This window comes from Hyla sarda, unplaced genomic scaffold, assembly GCF_029499605.1.
Source record: "Hyla sarda isolate aHylSar1 unplaced genomic scaffold, aHylSar1.hap1 scaffold_1467, whole genome shotgun sequence".
NCBI classification, from domain to species: Eukaryota; Metazoa; Chordata; class Amphibia; order Anura; family Hylidae; genus Hyla; species Hyla sarda.
This window is the reverse complement of record NW_026608098.1, coordinates 53240-71568: the sequence shown is the minus strand read 5'-3', so window position 1 is coordinate 71568 and position 18329 is coordinate 53240. Positions and strand designations below refer to the sequence as shown.

Below are 18329 nucleotides of genomic sequence, written 5' to 3'. Positions count from 1 at the left end.
CTCTGGCCCCCGGCTGATGGATCTGCGTCTTCTTTCATCTTTTGACGACTGGAACTGCTGCACAGGGGCCTGTGAGGCCTCTTTTCCGGAACCTTTGCCGCTACCTTGGGAAGTTTTCATCGCTTGTTCCCCAGCAAGCGTTGCTGAGGACTGTTGCTCCAACTTCCCCATCGATCGACGATGGCCAGTTTTACCCACCGGGTCCACTGCTGGCGGGGCAGCAAACCCTGGTTTGGCGCCACTTGTCTTCTTGGCCCTGTCCTGTATAGGCGGAGTAACAGGACCGGGCTCAGACCTGGCCACCTGGCTCCCCTTCCGGCGGGCTTTCACCGGGGCCTCTTCGTCCGGAGCAGGGCGACCCTGGGCCAAGCCAGTACCTGGCTTATGCTGCAATTTTGGGTCCACCTCTGCCCCCACCGAGGCCCGTCGGCTGCCACCCGCCACAGGTGAGCCCCCTTCAGAAGTTTCGGCGGGCTCTTGAGCCAGGTAGGAAGTCGATCGACGTCTTTCAATTTCCCGGGCAGTAAACTCGATCACCCGCCCGGGCTTCGTGGAATCCCCATGGCCTCCCCCCAGCACTACCACCGGTGGGCCCCCCGATGGAGCACCAGAGGTCTTGGGCCTGGACCCATCAGTACCTGCCTTCTGGGGTTTGGGCATCTTAAAAAAGGACGTCTTTTGTCCTGTCCCCTCTTTGGGTGGGCCCAGCCTTGACCCACCCATCGTAGTTTTTGCTTTATGGGGACAGGAATTAAAATCATGATTTTCCTCTCCGCAGAGGTTACACCTTATCGTATGGCTACATCTTGAGGCTATGTGACCTTCTTGGCCACACCTATTGCAGCGAATCACACGCTCCGCGCCGCAGGTCTCCTGGGTGTGGCCAAACCTCAAGCAATTTCGGCAATACATAGGCATTTGAGGATAGAACAGGAAGCCCCGAACTCTCCCGATGGCAAAATTTGGGGGCGGATGGCAAAGACCCCCAATACCACCGGGATCCTTACGGAGCTTGACCCAGAACTTCCTCTTGCCGTTCCAGAACCGCACGGAGTTCAATATTTTGTTTGCGAATCGCACCTCTTCGCAGTATCGCCGAAGAAAAGTGGCTATATCCTCCGTGGTCACATGAGGGCTGTGCATAGCCACCACCAACGGTATATGTTCCTCACCATAGAGGAACTGGAACGAAAGACCGTCGAGTCGATCGTCCCTCTGGTCCGCACCAGACAAGGTTGCATAGATGTTATCGCAACACGCCGTGGCCGTGAAGGTGACGGTATACAGGCCACGGCTTTCCTGGTCATTTAGACACAGGATGTCCTCCCTATTGAGGCGGAAGTAGTCAAGAAGAATCACCTCCGCAATGAAGCGGAGGTTCTTCAACTGACGATGGCTCTCCGACACCTCTATGCGGATGGTATTTCGCATCGACATTTCCCCAGAGGGGAAAGCCCAGGAGAACGGCATCTTCCACACCCAGGGAGTAAGCCCCTTCCCCAATAGCAGCAGGGGCTCGGAATCCCGCTATAAAAGCGGAACCCTTACCCAAGGCAGAGGTCGGGGGTACCCTAGGTGCTTCCGAAGCTACAGGTAACGCTCAACGTACCGAAAATGCCTTCTGAGACACAAGGTCCCAGAGACAGGGGGATCGCAACCCGTTGTCTGTGGACTAAGCCCGCTCCCCAATAGCAGCAAGGGGGTGAAGTCCCTCCGTAAGGAGAGACAATCCCCCAAGGCCGAGAAGCGGGGTACCACAGACACCTTCCGACCAGACCAAATGCAGATACTACACTTGATCTTAGCCAAAAGGCCGAGAAGCGATAACCGTGAAAGGGGCGGGCCCAACAAGGTCCCCTTCATGGGCACTATCACTGCTTGCTGTCAGGGAGGCTGCCAGACAATTTTCCATGCACACTCTGGGCTGGGGGGCAGTCAACCACCAGTACACACAGCAGAACCTAAACCCATACCATTATTGCTAAGCAGCAAGACAGGGGCCCATTGCACTCCCACGGGGCCTTTTTAAATGCAATCCATAACCCGGATTTGCCAGGAACCCTTCTTACTCCTCCTACTTGCATGTGACACTGGGCTTAGGATCTGCATAGGAAACACACTCACAAGCACACACCTACCTTTGTTGCCTGCAGATGCCTCCTTGGCTGTCCCCAAACGGTATCAAACCAACACCCACGGGAAGCTGTAAGCATAGAGGACATGCCTGCACCCCATTGGACTTACCTGTGTGGGTTAAATCCGGGTTATTTGACAACCTATGGCGGTGATGGTTCTGCTCAGGCAGAGCAGTGCTGATGCTCCTCATAAAGCTGTCGCTGCTGTGAAGGTTCTAGGTGACATCACAAATCCCTTTGGTTACATACACAACAAAGCTGGGTTGTTGTTGTTTACACTCTGCAAGGCCTGTGGAAGTGAGTGACATCATAGCACTGTAGTTCTGAGGGTTCAAGATGGATGCAACAATCTCCTGTTGCTTCTATGAAGGCCGTAATAGACGACATCACCAAACAGCTCCATAGTCACATACACAGCAAAGGAGAGATGTTGTTTACACCTAGTGATGTCAGTGGTATTGAGTGACATCACAGCACAGTGCTAAGGCTCCTGGGCCTGGACACAGCAGCGGCTGCAATATCTCAACGGAGAATACGTTTATATCTATGTGTGTGTGTGCGCATATATATATATATATATATATATATATATATATATATATTTCTCCGCCGAAATCACTTTTAAACCCATTTCCACCTTTTTTTCCCTTCTCTTCCTCTTACTTTTTTTTCACGTTTTTTTACGTTTTTCTCCTTTTCGCCTCTTTTCTGGGCGTATTATTCTTCTTTTTCTTCTTTTTTTTCGTCTAATGCATACCCCATCAGTGCAGCAATGCTTATTCAATACCGCCAGCAGATGGAGACACTGGGGGATAATTTTCTAAGGATTTATACTGATTTTTCCTGTCTGAATTTGTCGCACAGAAAGTTGCAGGCCAAATATGTGTGACATTTCTGCGACTTTAGCTTCTAGAGCATTTTTACAACATTATACATAGGTGCTGAATACATAAAAAGCGACTGTTCAGCGACAGACAAGTCGCATCGGCTGAAAGTAGGCCAGAATGTCAGTCCATGTTGGAGCAGGTTTAGATACAGTCTAAAGCATAGATCTCAAAGTCTGTGCACAGAATTTAGCAAGGGCCTCGCACCTTCTGATGCATCAGGTAGGTGCACAATAGCATAGCCTAACCCTCTGTACTTTGGTCTATATTGATGCGGGACATAGACAGCCAGCTGATGACCAATCCATTAGTGCAATGGATGGCTGGAAGCATTTGTCTTTGCCTTTGCAATACCACAGAAGCAATGCATGGTCAATGTACAGCAATGACACACCTGTGTGAACAGCCAGGAGACCCCCCCCCCATGTTATGTTACATAGTTACATAGTTAGTACGGTCGAAAAAAGACATATGTCCATCACGTTCAACCAGGGAATTAAGGGGTAGGGGTGTGGCGCGATATTGGGGAAGGGATGAGATTTTATATTTCTTCATAAGCATTAATCTTATTTTGTCAATTAGGAACATTCAGCACCCACCCGCTATCAAGGCAGCTGCCTATCATGTCATGCCCTACCTGCACAGGTGTGCTGGCTACTCAAATGATCCAATTAAGGAGGCCATTTAGTCAGCAGCAGCAGAAGTCCTGTGCCTGGACGCTCCAACAGGGGCCAGACACAAGCAGAAGCAGAAGCAGCAGAAGAAGCAGCAGCAGCACCACCTTTTGTTTTTTGGCTGCAGCAGCAGCAAGGCCCACAGGGCTGGCTAGCTGGCTAGCCAGCAAGCAGGTAGCAATGAAAGTAGGAATCTTTCTTTTTAACCCTGTAAGGGGGTGGTGCACTGTACCCGAAGATACTGCCATATCGGGTCAATGCATAGGGCGACGGAAGCAAGCTTCGAAATCGGCCCCCGTTCTCAAAAATCCATTTAATATATGGTCCCCAGATAGGGGACGTATCAGATATTAAACTGATAAGAACAGATACTACACTTGATCTTAGCCAAAAGGCCGAGAAGCGATAACCGTGAAAGGGGCGGGCCCAACAAGGTCCCCTTCATGGGCACTATCACTGCTTGCTGTCAGGGAGGCTGCCAGACAATTTTCCATGCACACTCTGGGCTGGGGGGCAGTCAACCACCAGTACACACAGCAGAACCTAAACCCATACCATTATTGCTAAGCAGCAAGACAGGGGCCCATTGCACTCCCACGGGGCCTTTTTAAATGCAATCCATAACCCGGATTTGCCAGGAACCCTTCTTACTCCTCCTACTTGCATGTGACACTGGGCTTAGGATCTGCATAGGAAACACACTCACAAGCACACACCTACCTTTGTTGCCTGCAGATGCCTCCTTGGCTGTCCCCAAACGGTATCAAACCAACACCCACGGGAAGCTGTAAGCATAGAGGACATGCCTGCACCCCATTGGACTTACCTGTGTGGGTTAAATCCGGGTTATTTGACAACCTATGGCGGTGATGGTTCTGCTCAGGCAGAGCAGTGCTGATGCTCCTCATAAAGCTGTCGCTGCTGTGAAGGTTCTAGGTGACATCACAAATCCCTTTGGTTACATACACAACAAAGCTGGGTTGTTGTTGTTTACACTCTGCAAGGCCTGTGGAAGTGAGTGACATCATAGCACTGTAGTTCTGAGGGTTCAAGATGGATGCAACAATCTCCTGTTGCTTCTATGAAGGCCGTAATAGACGACATCACCAAACAGCTCCATAGTCACATACACAGCAAAGGAGAGATGTTGTTTACACCTAGTGATGTCAGTGGTATTGAGTGACATCACAGCACAGTGCTAAGGCTCCTGGGCCTGGACACAGCAGCGGCTGCAATATCTCAACGGAGAATACGTTTATATCTATGTGTGTGTGTGCGCATATATATATATATATATATATATATATATATATATATATATATTTCTCCGCCGAAATCACTTTTAAACCCATTTCCACCTTTTTTTCCCTTCTCTTCCTCTTACTTTTTTTTCACGTTTTTTTACGTTTTTCTCCTTTTCGCCTCTTTTCTGGGCGTATTATTCTTCTTTTTCTTCTTTTTTTTCGTCTAATGCATACCCCATCAGTGCAGCAATGCTTATTCAATACCGCCAGCAGATGGAGACACTGGGGGATAATTTTCTAAGGATTTATACTGATTTTTCCTGTCTGAATTTGTCGCACAGAAAGTTGCAGGCCAAATATGTGTGACATTTCTGCGACTTTAGCTTCTAGAGCATTTTTACAACATTATACATAGGTGCTGAATACATAAAAAGCGACTGTTCAGCGACAGACAAGTCGCATCGGCTGAAAGTAGGCCAGAATGTCAGTCCATGTTGGAGCAGGTTTAGATACAGTCTAAAGCATAGATCTCAAAGTCTGTGCACAGAATTTAGCAAGGGCCTCGCACCTTCTGATGCATCAGGTAGGTGCACAATAGCATAGCCTAACCCTCTGTACTTTGGTCTATATTGATGCGGGACATAGACAGCCAGCTGATGACCAATCCATTAGTGCAATGGATGGCTGGAAGCATTTGTCTTTGCCTTTGCAATACCACAGAAGCAATGCATGGTCAATGTACAGCAATGACACACCTGTGTGAACAGCCAGGAGACCCCCCCCCCATGTTATGTTACATAGTTACATAGTTAGTACGGTCGAAAAAAGACATATGTCCATCACGTTCAACCAGGGAATTAAGGGGTAGGGGTGTGGCGCGATATTGGGGAAGGGATGAGATTTTATATTTCTTCATAAGCATTAATCTTATTTTGTCAATTAGGAACATTCAGCACCCACCCGCTATCAAGGCAGCTGCCTATCATGTCATGCCCTACCTGCACAGGTGTGCTGGCTACTCAAATGATCCAATTAAGGAGGCCATTTAGTCAGCAGCAGCAGAAGTCCTGTGCCTGGACGCTCCAACAGGGGCCAGACACAAGCAGAAGCAGAAGCAGCAGAAGAAGCAGCAGCAGCACCACCTTTTGTTTTTTGGCTGCAGCAGCAGCAAGGCCCACAGGGCTGGCTAGCTGGCTAGCCAGCAAGCAGGTAGCAATGAAAGTAGGAATCTTTCTTTTTAACCCTGTAAGGGGGTGGTGCACTGTACCCGAAGATACTGCCATATCGGGTCAATGCATAGGGCGACGGAAGCAAGCTTCGAAATCGGCCCCCGTTCTCAAAAATCCATTTAATATATGGTCCCCAGATAGGGGACGTATCAGATATTAAACTGATAAGAACAGATACTACACTTGATCTTAGCCAAAAGGCCGAGAAGCGATAACCGTGAAAGGGGCGGGCCCAACAAGGTCCCCTTCATGGGCACTATCACTGCTTGCTGTCAGGGAGGCTGCCAGACAATTTTCCATGCACACTCTGGGCTGGGGGGCAGTCAACCACCAGTACACACAGCAGAACCTAAACCCATACCATTATTGCTAAGCAGCAAGACAGGGGCCCATTGCACTCCCACGGGGCCTTTTTAAATGCAATCCATAACCCGGATTTGCCAGGAACCCTTCTTACTCCTCCTACTTGCATGTGACACTGGGCTTAGGATCTGCATAGGAAACACACTCACAAGCACACACCTACCTTTGTTGCCTGCAGATGCCTCCTTGGCTGTCCCCAAACGGTATCAAACCAACACCCACGGGAAGCTGTAAGCATAGAGGACATGCCTGCACCCCATTGGACTTACCTGTGTGGGTTAAATCCGGGTTATTTGACAACCTATGGCGGTGATGGTTCTGCTCAGGCAGAGCAGTGCTGATGCTCCTCATAAAGCTGTCGCTGCTGTGAAGGTTCTAGGTGACATCACAAATCCCTTTGGTTACATACACAACAAAGCTGGGTTGTTGTTGTTTACACTCTGCAAGGCCTGTGGAAGTGAGTGACATCATAGCACTGTAGTTCTGAGGGTTCAAGATGGATGCAACAATCTCCTGTTGCTTCTATGAAGGCCGTAATAGACGACATCACCAAACAGCTCCATAGTCACATACACAGCAAAGGAGAGATGTTGTTTACACCTAGTGATGTCAGTGGTATTGAGTGACATCACAGCACAGTGCTAAGGCTCCTGGGCCTGGACACAGCAGCGGCTGCAATATCTCAACGGAGAATACGTTTATATCTATGTGTGTGTGTGCGCATATATATATATATATATATATATATATATATATATATATATATTTCTCCGCCGAAATCACTTTTAAACCCATTTCCACCTTTTTTTCCCTTCTCTTCCTCTTACTTTTTTTTCACGTTTTTTTACGTTTTTCTCCTTTTCGCCTCTTTTCTGGGCGTATTATTCTTCTTTTTCTTCTTTTTTTTCGTCTAATGCATACCCCATCAGTGCAGCAATGCTTATTCAATACCGCCAGCAGATGGAGACACTGGGGGATAATTTTCTAAGGATTTATACTGATTTTTCCTGTCTGAATTTGTCGCACAGAAAGTTGCAGGCCAAATATGTGTGACATTTCTGCGACTTTAGCTTCTAGAGCATTTTTACAACATTATACATAGGTGCTGAATACATAAAAAGCGACTGTTCAGCGACAGACAAGTCGCATCGGCTGAAAGTAGGCCAGAATGTCAGTCCATGTTGGAGCAGGTTTAGATACAGTCTAAAGCATAGATCTCAAAGTCTGTGCACAGAATTTAGCAAGGGCCTCGCACCTTCTGATGCATCAGGTAGGTGCACAATAGCATAGCCTAACCCTCTGTACTTTGGTCTATATTGATGCGGGACATAGACAGCCAGCTGATGACCAATCCATTAGTGCAATGGATGGCTGGAAGCATTTGTCTTTGCCTTTGCAATACCACAGAAGCAATGCATGGTCAATGTACAGCAATGACACACCTGTGTGAACAGCCAGGAGACCCCCCCCCCATGTTATGTTACATAGTTACATAGTTAGTACGGTCGAAAAAAGACATATGTCCATCACGTTCAACCAGGGAATTAAGGGGTAGGGGTGTGGCGCGATATTGGGGAAGGGATGAGATTTTATATTTCTTCATAAGCATTAATCTTATTTTGTCAATTAGGAACATTCAGCACCCACCCGCTATCAAGGCAGCTGCCTATCATGTCATGCCCTACCTGCACAGGTGTGCTGGCTACTCAAATGATCCAATTAAGGAGGCCATTTAGTCAGCAGCAGCAGAAGTCCTGTGCCTGGACGCTCCAACAGGGGCCAGACACAAGCAGAAGCAGAAGCAGCAGAAGAAGCAGCAGCAGCACCACCTTTTGTTTTTTGGCTGCAGCAGCAGCAAGGCCCACAGGGCTGGCTAGCTGGCTAGCCAGCAAGCAGGTAGCAATGAAAGTAGGAATCTTTCTTTTTAACCCTGTAAGGGGGTGGTGCACTGTACCCGAAGATACTGCCATATCGGGTCAATGCATAGGGCGACGGAAGCAAGCTTCGAAATCGGCCCCCGTTCTCAAAAATCCATTTAATATATGGTCCCCAGATAGGGGACGTATCAGATATTAAACTGATAAGAACAGATACTACACTTGATCTTAGCCAAAAGGCCGAGAAGCGATAACCGTGAAAGGGGCGGGCCCAACAAGGTCCCCTTCATGGGCACTATCACTGCTTGCTGTCAGGGAGGCTGCCAGACAATTTTCCATGCACACTCTGGGCTGGGGGGCAGTCAACCACCAGTACACACAGCAGAACCTAAACCCATACCATTATTGCTAAGCAGCAAGACAGGGGCCCATTGCACTCCCACGGGGCCTTTTTAAATGCAATCCATAACCCGGATTTGCCAGGAACCCTTCTTACTCCTCCTACTTGCATGTGACACTGGGCTTAGGATCTGCATAGGAAACACACTCACAAGCACACACCTACCTTTGTTGCCTGCAGATGCCTCCTTGGCTGTCCCCAAACGGTATCAAACCAACACCCACGGGAAGCTGTAAGCATAGAGGACATGCCTGCACCCCATTGGACTTACCTGTGTGGGTTAAATCCGGGTTATTTGACAACCTATGGCGGTGATGGTTCTGCTCAGGCAGAGCAGTGCTGATGCTCCTCATAAAGCTGTCGCTGCTGTGAAGGTTCTAGGTGACATCACAAATCCCTTTGGTTACATACACAACAAAGCTGGGTTGTTGTTGTTTACACTCTGCAAGGCCTGTGGAAGTGAGTGACATCATAGCACTGTAGTTCTGAGGGTTCAAGATGGATGCAACAATCTCCTGTTGCTTCTATGAAGGCCGTAATAGACGACATCACCAAACAGCTCCATAGTCACATACACAGCAAAGGAGAGATGTTGTTTACACCTAGTGATGTCAGTGGTATTGAGTGACATCTGTCACGATGCCGGCTGGCAGGAGGTGGATCCTCTGTGCCAGAGAGGGATAGCGAGGACCGTGCTAGTGGACCGGTTCTAAGACACTACAGGTTTTCACCAGAGCCCGCCGCAAAGCGGGATGGTCTTGCTGCGGCGGTAGTGACCAGGTCGTATCCACTAGCAACGGCTCACCTCTCTGGCTGCTGAAGATAGGCGAGGTACAAGGGAGTAGGCAGAAGCAAAGTCGGACGTAGCAGAAGGTCGGGGGCAGGCGGCAAGGTTCGTAGTCAGGGGAGATAGCAAAGTTCTGGTACACAGGGTATAACACACAAAAACGCTTTCACTAGGCTCTAGGGCAACAAGATCCGGCAAGGAAGTGCAAGGGAGGAGACTAGATATAGCCAGGAAACAGATGGGAACCAATTAAGCTAATTGGGCCAGGCACCAATCATTGGTGCACTGGCCCTTTAAGTCTCAGGGAGCTGGCGCGCGCGCGCCCTAGAGAGCGGAGCCGCGCGCGCCAGCACATGACCGCAGGAGACGGGAACGGGTAAGTGACCTGGGATGCGATTCGCGAGCGGGCGCGTCCCGCTGTGCGAATCGCATCCCCAACGGCCATGACAGGGCAGCGCTCCCGGTCAGCGCTGACCGGGGAGCTGCAGGGAGAAAGGCGCCGTGAGCGCTCCGGGGAGGAGCGGGGACCCGGAGCGCTAGGCGTAACAGTACCCCCCCCCTTAGGTCTCCCCTTCTCTTTATCGGGTAACTGCCTCCCCTGGGATGAGGACACCGGGAAAGGGAGGAGGGATTCCTCAACGGCAGGCAGAACCGCAGGAGTAGGAATGGGGAGAGAGGGCAGAGGGCGAGACCTGGCACGGGGCAGTGTGACACCAGGACGGGGGCCATGGGGTGGCACAGAGGCTTGCCTGACGGGACTGGGAGGGGGGGAGGGGCATTTCCTGTGGCAGGCAGAGTCCTTAATGACCTTAGGGGGACCGGAAACAGGAGGAACCACAGGGTCACGGCAGGGAGTACTGGGAACCGGTTTTAGACAGTTCTTGGAACAAGAGGACCCCCAACTCCTGATCTCCCCAGTGGACCAATCCAGGGTAGGGGAATGAAGTTGAAGCCAGGGAAGTCCAAGGAGAATTTCCGAGGTGCAATTGGGGAGGACCAAAAGTTCAATCCTCTCATGATGAGATCCGATGCTCATAAGAAGGGGCTCCGTGCGGAAACGTATGGTGCAATCCAACTTGGCTCCGTTGACCGCGGAAACGTGGAGTGGCTTGACAAGACGGGTCACCGGAATGCGAAATTTATTCACTAGGGACTCTCGAATAAAATTTCCAGAAGCTCCAGAGTCCAGGCAGGCCACGGCTGAGAGAGAAGAGCTGGCTGAAGCAGAAATCCGCACGGGTACCGTGAGACGTGGAGGAGCAGACTTGGAACCAAGAGACGCCACACCCACGTGAGCTGGGTGCGTGCGTGCGTTTCCCAGGCGTGGAGGACGGATAGGGCAATCCACCAAGAAATGCTCGGTACTGGCACAGTACAGACAAAGATTCTCTTCCTTACGGCGATTCCTCTCTTCCTGGGTCAGGCGAGACTTATCCACTTGCATGGCCTCCTCGGCGGGAGGCCCAGGCGTAGATTGCAACGGATACTGTGGGAGAGGTGCCCAGAGATCTAAGTCTTTTTCCTGGCGGAGCTCTTGGTGTCGCTCAGAAAAACGCATGTCAATGCGGGTAGCTAGATGGATGAGTTCTTGCAGATTGGCAGGAATCTCTCGTGCGGCCAGCACATCCTTGATGCGACTGGATAGGCCTTTTTTGAAGGTCGCGCAGAGTGCCTCATTATTCCAGGATAATTCTGAAGCAAGGGTACGGAACTGTACGGCATACTCGCCAACGGAAGAATTACCCTGGACCAGGTTCAACAGGGCAGTCTCAGCAGAAGAGGCTCGGGCAGGTTCCTCAAAGACACTTCGGATTTCCGAGAAGAAGGAGTGTACGGAGGCAGTGACGGGGTCATTGCGGTCCCAGAGCGGTGTGGCCCAAGACAGAGCTTTTCCAGACAGAAGGCTGACTACGAAAGCCACCTTAGACCTTTCAGTGGGAAACAGGTCCGACATCATCTCCAGGTGCAATGAACATTGCGAAAGAAAGCCACGGCAAAACTTAGAGTCCCCATTAAATTTGTCCGGCAAGGACAGGTGGAGGCTAGGAGTGGCCACTCGCAGCGGAGGAGGTGCAGGAGCTGGCGAAGGAGATGATTGCTGAAGAAGTTGCGAATGTTGGCGCACAATGGTGGACACTTCCGACAGCTGGTGGGTTAGATGGGCGATCTGTCGGGCGATATCAGAGACAACTGGCAGGGGAACCTCAGCGGGATCCATGGCCGGATCTACTGTCACGATGCCGGCTGGCAGGAGGTGGATCCTCTGTGCCAGAGAGGGATAGCGAGGACCGTGCTAGTGGACCGGTTCTAAGACACTACAGGTTTTCACCAGAGCCCGCCGCAAAGCGGGATGGTCTTGCTGCGGCGGTAGTGACCAGGTCGTATCCACTAGCAACGGCTCACCTCTCTGGCTGCTGAAGATAGGCGAGGTACAAGGGAGTAGGCAGAAGCAAAGTCGGACGTAGCAGAAGGTCGGGGGCAGGCGGCAAGGTTCGTAGTCAGGGGAGATAGCAAAGTTCTGGTACACAGGGTATAACACACAAAAACGCTTTCACTAGGCTCTAGGGCAACAAGATCCGGCAAGGAAGTGCAAGGGAGGAGACTAGATATAGCCAGGAAACAGATGGGAACCAATTAAGCTAATTGGGCCAGGCACCAATCATTGGTGCACTGGCCCTTTAAGTCTCAGGGAGCTGGCGCGCGCGCGCCCTAGAGAGCGGAGCCGCGCGCGCCAGCACATGACCGCAGGAGACGGGAACGGGTAAGTGACCTGGGATGCGATTCGCGAGCGGGCGCGTCCCGCTGTGCGAATCGCATCCCCAACGGCCATGACAGGGCAGCGCTCCCGGTCAGCGCTGACCGGGGAGCTGCAGGGAGAAAGGCGCCGTGAGCGCTCCGGGGAGGAGCGGGGACCCGGAGCGCTAGGCGTAACAACATCACAGCACAGTGCTAAGGCTCCTGGGCCTGGACACAGCAGCGGCTGCAATATCTCAACGGAGAATACGTTTATATCTATGTGTGTGTGTGCGCATATATATATATATATATATATATATATATATATATATATATATATATATTTCTCCGCCGAAATCACTTTTAAACCCATTTCCACCTTTTTTTCCCTTCTCTTCCTCTTACTTTTTTTTCACGTTTTTTTACGTTTTTCTCCTTTTCGCCTCTTTTCTGGGCGTATTATTCTTCTTTTTCTTCTTTTTTTTCGTCTAATGCATACCCCATCAGTGCAGCAATGCTTATTCAATACCGCCAGCAGATGGAGACACTGGGGGATAATTTTCTAAGGATTTATACTGATTTTTCCTGTCTGAATTTGTCGCACAGAAAGTTGCAGGCCAAATATGTGTGACATTTCTATTTTTACAACATTATACATAGGTGCTGAATACATAAAAAGCGACTGTTCAGCGACAGACAAGTCGCATCGGCTGAAAGTAGGCCAGAATGTCAGTCCATGTTGGAGCAGGTTTAGATACAGTCTAAAGCATAGATCTCAAAGTCTGTGCACAGAATTTAGCAAGGGCCTCGCACCTTCTGATGCATCAGGTAGGTGCACAATAGCATAGCCTAACCCTCTGTACTTTGGTCTATATTGATGCGGGACATAGACAGCCAGCTGATGACCAATCCATTAGTGCAATGGATGGCTGGAAGCATTTGTCTTTGCCTTTGCAATACCACAGAAGCAATGCATGGTCAATGTACAGCAATGACACACCTGTGTGAACAGCCAGGAGACCCCCCCCCCCCCCATGTTATGTTACATAGTTACATAGTTAGTACGGTCGAAAAAAGACATATGTCCATCACGTTCAACCAGGGAATTAAGGGGTAGGGGTGTGGCGCGATATTGGGGAAGGGATGAGATTTTATATTTCTTCATAAGCATTAATCTTATTTTGTCAATTAGGAACATTCAGCACCCACCCGCTATCAAGGCAGCTGCCTATCATGTCATGCCCTACCTGCACAGGTGTGCTGGCTACTCAAATGATCCAATTAAGGAGGCCATTTAGTCAGCAGCAGCAGAAGTCCTGTGCCTGGACGCTCCAACAGGGGCCAGACACAAGCAGAAGCAGAAGCAGCAGAAGCAGCAGCAGCACCACCTTTTGTTTTTTGGCTGCAGCAGCAGCAAGGCCCACAGGGCTGGCTAGCTGGCTAGCCAGCAAGCAGGTAGCAATGAAAGTAGGAATCTTTCTTTTTAACCCTGTAAGGGGGTGGTGCACTGTACCCGAAGATACTGCCATATCGGGTCAATGCATAGGGCGACGGAAGCAAGCTTCGAAATCGGCCCCCGTTCTCAAAAATCCATTTAATATATGGTCCCCAGATAGGGGACGTATCAGATATTAAACTGATAAGAACAGATACTACACTTGATCTTAGCCAAAAGGCCGAGAAGCGATAACCGTGAAAGGGGCGGGCCCAACAAGGTCCCCTTCATGGGCACTATCACTGCTTGCTGTCAGGGAGGCTGCCAGACAATTTTCCATGCACACTCTGGGCTGGGGGGCAGTCAACCACCAGTACACACAGCAGAACCTAAACCCATACCATTATTGCTAAGCAGCAAGACAGGGGCCCATTGCACTCCCACGGGGCCTTTTTAAATGCAATCCATAACCCGGATTTGCCAGGAACCCTTCTTACTCCTCCTACTTGCATGTGACACTGGGCTTAGGATCTGCATAGGAAACACACACACAAGCACACACCTACCTTTGTTGCCTGCAGATGCCTCCTTGGCTGTCCCCAAACGGTATCAAACCAACACCCACGGGAAGCTGTAAGCATAGAGGACATGCCTGCACCCCATTGGACTTACCTGTGTGGGTTAAATCCGGGTTATTTGACAACCTATGGCGGTGATGGTTCTGCTCAGGCAGAGCAGTGCTGATGCTCCTCATAAAGCTGTCGCTGCTGTGAAGGTTCTAGGTGACATCACAAATCCCTTTGGTTACATACACAACAAAGCTGGGTTGTTGTTGTTTACACTCTGCAAGGCCTGTGGAAGTGAGTGACATCATAGCACTGTAGTTCTGAGGGTTCAAGATGGATGCAACAATCTCCTGTTGCTTCTATGAAGGCCGTAATAGACGACATCACCAAACAGCTCCATAGTCACATACACAGCAAAGGAGAGATGTTGTTTACACCTAGTGATGTCAGTGGTATTGAGTGACATCACAGCACAGTGCTAAGGCTCCTGGGCCTGGACACAGCAGCGGCTGCAATATCTCAACGGAGAATACGTTTATATCTATGTGTGTGTGTGCGCATATATATATATATATATATATATATATATATATATATATATATATTTCTCCGCCGAAATCACTTTTAAACCCATTTCCACCTTTTTTTCCCTTCTCTTCCTCTTACTTTTTTTTCACGTTTTTTTACGTTTTTCTCCTTTTCGCCTCTTTTCTGGGCGTATTATTCTTCTTTTTCTTCTTTTTTTTCGTCTAATGCATACCCCATCAGTGCAGCAATGCTTATTCAATACCGCCAGCAGATGGAGACACTGGGGGATAATTTTCTAAGGATTTATACTGATTTTTCCTGTCTGAATTTGTCGCACAGAAAGTTGCAGGCCAAATATGTGTGACATTTCTGCGACTTTAGCTTCTAGAGCATTTTTACAACATTATACATAGGTGCTGAATACATAAAAAGCGACTGTTCAGCGACAGACAAGTCGCATCGGCTGAAAGTAGGCCAGAATGTCAGTCCATGTTGGAGCAGGTTTAGATACAGTCTAAAGCATAGATCTCAAAGTCTGTGCACAGAATTTAGCAAGGGCCTCGCACCTTCTGATGCATCAGGTAGGTGCACAATAGCATAGCCTAACCCTCTGTACTTTGGTCTATATTGATGCGGGACATAGACAGCCAGCTGATGACCAATCCATTAGTGCAATGGATGGCTGGAAGCATTTGTCTTTGCCTTTGCAATACCACAGAAGCAATGCATGGTCAATGTACAGCAATGACACACCTGTGTGAACAGCCAGGAGACCCCCCCCCCCCCCATGTTATGTTACATAGTTACATAGTTAGTACGGTCGAAAAAAGACATATGTCCATCACGTTCAACCAGGGAATTAAGGGGTAGGGGTGTGGCGCGATATTGGGGAAGGGATGAGATTTTATATTTCTTCATAAGCATTAATCTTATTTTGTCAATTAGGAACATTCAGCACCCACCCGCTATCAAGGCAGCTGCCTATCATGTCATGCCCTACCTGCACAGGTGTGCTGGCTACTCAAATGATCCAATTAAGGAGGCCATTTAGTCAGCAGCAGCAGAAGTCCTGTGCCTGGACGCTCCAACAGGGGCCAGACACAAGCAGAAGCAGAAGCAGCAGAAGCAGCAGCAGCACCACCTTTTGTTTTTTGGCTGCAGCAGCAGCAAGGCCCACAGGGCTGGCTAGCTGGCTAGCCAGCAAGCAGGTAGCAATGAAAGTAGGAATCTTTCTTTTTAACCCTGTAAGGGGGTGGTGCACTGTACCCGAAGATACTGCCATATCGGGTCAATGCATAGGGCGACGGAAGCAAGCTTCGAAATCGGCCCCCGTTCTCAAAAATCCATTTAATATATGGTCCCCAGATAGGGGACGTATCAGATATTAAACTGATAAGAACAGATACTACACTTGATCTTAGCCAAAAGGCCGAGAAGCGATAACCGTGAAAGGGGCGGGCCCAACAAGGTCCCCTTCATGGGCACTATCACTGCTTGCTGTCAGGGAGGCTGCCAGACAATTTTCCATGCACACTCTGGGCTGGGGGGCAGTCAACCACCAGTACACACAGCAGAACCTAAACCCATACCATTATTGCTAAGCAGCAAGACAGGGGCCCATTGCACTCCCACGGGGCCTTTTTAAATGCAATCCATAACCCGGATTTGCCAGGAACCCTTCTTACTCCTCCTACTTGCATGTGACACTGGGCTTAGGATCTGCATAGGAAACACACACACAAGCACACACCTACCTTTGTTGCCTGCAGATGCCTCCTTGGCTGTCCCCAAACGGTATCAAACCAACACCCACGGGAAGCTGTAAGCATAGAGGACATGCCTGCACCCCATTGGACTTACCTGTGTGGGTTAAATCCGGGTTATTTGACAACCTATGGCGGTGATGGTTCTGCTCAGGCAGAGCAGTGCTGATGCTCCTCATAAAGCTGTCGCTGCTGTGAAGGTTCTAGGTGACATCACAAATCCCTTTGGTTACATACACAACAAAGCTGGGTTGTTGTTGTTTACACTCTGCAAGGCCTGTGGAAGTGAGTGACATCATAGCACTGTAGTTCTGAGGGTTCAAGATGGATGCAACAATCTCCTGTTGCTTCTATGAAGGCCGTAATAGACGACATCACCAAACAGCTCCATAGTCACATACACAGCAAAGGAGAGATGTTGTTTACACCTAGTGATGTCAGTGGTATTGAGTGACATCACAGCACAGTGCTAAGGCTCCTGGGCCTGGACACAGCAGCGGCTGCAATATCTCAACGGAGAATACGTTTATATCTATGTGTGTGTGTGCGCATATATATATATATATATATATATATATATATATATATATATATATCTCCGCCGAAATCACTTTTAAACCCATTTCCACCTTTTTTTCCCTTCTCTTCCTCTTACTTTTTTTTCACGTTTTTTTACGTTTTTCTCCTTTTCGCCTCTTTTCTGGGCGTATTATTCTTCTTTTTCTTCTTTTTTTTCGTCTAATGCATACCCCATCAGTGCAGCAATGCTTATTCAATACCGCCAGCAGATGGAGACACTGGGGGATAATTTTCTAAGGATTTATACTGATTTTTCCTGTCTGAATTTGTCGCACAGAAAGTTGCAGGCCAAATATGTGTGACATTTCTGCGACTTTAGCTTCTAGAGCATTTTTACAACATTATACATAGGTGCTGAATACATAAAAAGCGACTGTTCAGCGACAGACAAGTCGCATCGGCTGAAAGTAGGCCAGAATGTCAGTCCATGTTGGAGCAGGTTTAGATACAGTCTAAAGCATAGATCTCAAAGTCTGTGCACAGAATTTAGCAAGGGCCTCGCACCTTCTGATGCATCAGGTAGGTGCACAATAGCATAGCCTAACCCTCTGTACTTTGGTCTATATTGATGCGGGACATAGACAGCCAGCTGATGACCAATCCATTAGTGCAATGGATGGCTGGAAGCATTTGTCTTTGCCTTTGCAATACCACAGAAGCAATGCATGGTCAATGTACAGCAATGACACACCTGTGTGAACAGCCAGGAGACCACCCCCCCCCCCATGTTATGTTACATAGTTACATAGTTAGTACGGTCGAAAAAAGACATATGTCCATCACGTTCAACCAGGGAATTAAGGGGTAGGGGTGTGGCGCGATATTGGGGAAGGGATGAGATTTTATATTTCTTCATAAGCATTAATCTTATTTTGTCAATTAGGAACATTCAGCACCCACCCGCTATCAAGGCAGCTGCCTATCATGTCATGCCCTACCTGCACAGGTGTGCTGGCTACTCAAATGATCCAATTAAGGAGGCCATTTAGTCAGCAGCAGCAGAAGTCCTGTGCCTGGACGCTCCAACAGGGGCCAGACACAAGCAGAAGCAGAAGCAGCAGAAGCAGCAGCAGCACCACCTTTTGTTTTTTGGCTGCAGCAGCAGCAAGGCCCACAGGGCTGGCTAGCT

General features: G+C 49.2%; 5 non-coding genes and 1 pseudogene across 5 annotated transcripts; all 6 read right to left on the bottom strand.

The window, feature by feature from the left end:
* Positions 1-1607: 1607 nt before the first annotated feature.
* On the bottom strand, positions 1608-1825 carry LOC130308190 (U2 spliceosomal RNA; annotated as a pseudogene).
* A 2084-nt stretch (positions 1826-3909) lies between these two features.
* Positions 3910-4100, bottom strand: LOC130308179 (U2 spliceosomal RNA). Its single transcript, XR_008857223.1, has one exon. It is a non-coding gene; the product is annotated as a U2 spliceosomal RNA (small nuclear RNA).
* A 2088-nt stretch (positions 4101-6188) lies between these two features.
* On the bottom strand, positions 6189-6379 carry LOC130308178 (U2 spliceosomal RNA). Its single transcript, XR_008857222.1, has one exon. It is a non-coding gene; the product is annotated as a U2 spliceosomal RNA (small nuclear RNA).
* Positions 6380-8467: 2088 nt separating this feature from the next.
* Positions 8468-8658, bottom strand: LOC130308176 (U2 spliceosomal RNA). Its single transcript, XR_008857220.1, has one exon. It is a non-coding gene; the product is annotated as a U2 spliceosomal RNA (small nuclear RNA).
* Positions 8659-13826: 5168 nt separating this feature from the next.
* Positions 13827-14017, bottom strand: LOC130308175 (U2 spliceosomal RNA). The gene has a single exon (XR_008857219.1). It is a non-coding gene; the product is annotated as a U2 spliceosomal RNA (small nuclear RNA).
* A 2091-nt stretch (positions 14018-16108) lies between these two features.
* Positions 16109-16299, bottom strand: LOC130308174 (U2 spliceosomal RNA). The gene has a single exon (XR_008857218.1). It is a non-coding gene; the product is annotated as a U2 spliceosomal RNA (small nuclear RNA).
* Positions 16300-18329: the final 2030 nt, after the last annotated feature.